Raw genomic sequence first — 2,478 nt, forward strand, 5'->3', positions numbered from 1 at the left:
TTTAGTGGCATCAAAAATGAAATATTCAGTGTGATCTTAACATCAGAGAGAGAGAAAAAAAAGTGGAACCAATTTGAGTTCATATTAAATTTAGGCTTTTTTCTTCTATGGGTTATCAGTCCCAAAAAAGTGAGCTAGTTGACACAAATGCAATTGGTGTTAAGAGAGGAAAAAAGATAGAACACTGTTATCACATCACTATGAGCACAAATAAATTATCAGATGCTACATAAGCACATTTTATTTCATGTTTGAAACATCTCTGTCTGACACGTTACAAAGGCATAGAAACCGACTGATAATTTGGTTTAACTTTTTTTCTTTGTTTCATGGGATAATCACACATCAAAAAGTTCCATTTAGCTTCTAATCAAATTCTCAACAAGGATATTAGGTCTACAGTAATTGAAGGGCATTTATTCATGTAAAGTGTATTAAGGCTTAAACAGAGTAGCTGATTGAGTTAAATTAGAACATTGAACACTTTTGTTCACACACAGCATTATAATGCAGCCAGATGGAAAAGTGCAGGAAGAAAAAGCTTTGCTGCACCAAAGACAGTAACCTTAATTATAAACAAATAAATAAAGAGTTGAATTAATTGTGTTGTTCAGCCTGTAAGACTTTGCTATACATTTTAGATAGAGAAAAGAAATCTGTCTCAGATTCCTGTTCGTGGCTGACAGGAGTGGAACCTGATGTAGTTTGATATTTTGATATATTGCTTAAGGGGTAGCTGGTAGCTTAGTGTTTAAGCCATTGGGCTTTAGCTCTGAAGGCTGTGAGTTCAACTCCCAGATGCTACCACTCCTGGTATTTTGTTTGTTCTGAAATACTTTTCAGCTCACCATGGTTGTAAAGTATGTTTATTTAATCCTGTCAGTTTAAACCACTCTGGTCATTCTCTCTGATTTCTTGCATCTGAGGCTACAGTGGGTACTTCATGGGGTTGTTTTCCAGGCTTCAACTGTTCATTTTGCACAAATTTCCCACATTGAACTGCTGCCAGGTTTACAGAATGAGGAAGGCTAACTGTGTATCCTATTATGCTGTTGGTGAGTGTAGACTATTTATTAATAGCTCTTATGTTGTTTAGGAAGCTGTTTTTAATAATACACTGAAGGGCTAAATAAATCTACTCGCTGTTACTATTATGAAACTATTTCAATTGAGTTTTATAGATCAAGGCCTTATCACAGGCACAAAACTATTACACTTAAAACACCCTCACTGAAACAAGGATCATGTGTTTCTATGCTATATATTCTGTGTCTCTTTCAAGCATGGTAAATACTTGACATGACTATGAAATTACAGCTTAGGCTACAGATAATCAGACCCAGACGTCATACTGTGCATCTTGTTTTTAAAGTCACCAGCAACACTATTGCTGGTTCCATGAAATTACCGCATGAATAATCAAAGAACTGAGTATATTTATAAAAGGAAGGAAGAAGGGCTTAACCCTGCTAAGCCATTCCTACCAGCTGTCCATGCATGTTTGAATATATCTGCTTTTATGCCCAGTTTCTCATCTCTGAGAGCAATACATACAGCACATTTGTGTGTAGTGATGATTTTACTCTATGCCCAATCTGATATGGTACAGCTCTGAGGCACGTTGCCATTGAATGTGAGGAGGAAAAAAAAATTATGCTAAGCTCGGTCCTGGATCTTCTCCAAATCTATCTCTTAGGACATATCTCTTGGTCTGTTTTAATGAAGCCAGACACAGAAAATTTATGCATGACTAAGATCACTAGACAGACCAACCTACAGGATGAACTTGGGAGACAAGACTGAAAAATAAGAACACTGATCTCATTCAGATCTTTATAAACTGGCCCAATTACATTACTAGAGGTGGTTTTGCTTACAGAGTCTGTGCTTTACATAATGTTTTTCTTTCTTTCTTTTTTTTTTTTTTGTTTGAAATCTCAGCTAAGAAGTGTTACAGTTATTAGGGCAGCTTTTGGCCTGAATATTACATGGCTGTTTATATTACAACATGTACAACAGTATTCATGTTTTACTTTAATCTCTGTCTTTTTTTTACAAATTGGTGCCAGATCAATGAGCACCTCACTTAATGGACACTAAATAAAATCAGATTATTTACACATGGTTTTGATAGGTCAGGGGTGCCAGAAGGGTAAAGTGCAGCAAAGATTTTTTTCACTTTTCAATTACCACATTGAATCTTTAGATAGTATGTGTAAAGAGAATCCATTAAATTGTGCTGGACTCAAAGCATTCAAGACTGTAAGTGAAATAGATTGTTGTGGTGAAATGAAATGCAAATTTAATCACATGGTTGTTCACACTATCGACATATTTGGTGAACTAGATATCAGCTGTACAACATGGCAAATCACGAATACTTTGGGGCTGTAATGGAGCTCTTATGATGATCGATGGTATCATGAATTCTGCTAAGTAACAGCATATGTTAGCCTAAAGCTTCGGGTGTAGATTGAT

This window comes from Silurus aristotelis, assembly GCF_946808225.1.
Source record: "Silurus aristotelis genome assembly, chromosome: 21".
In the NCBI taxonomy this organism is placed as follows: Eukaryota; Metazoa; Chordata; class Actinopteri; order Siluriformes; family Siluridae; genus Silurus; species Silurus aristotelis.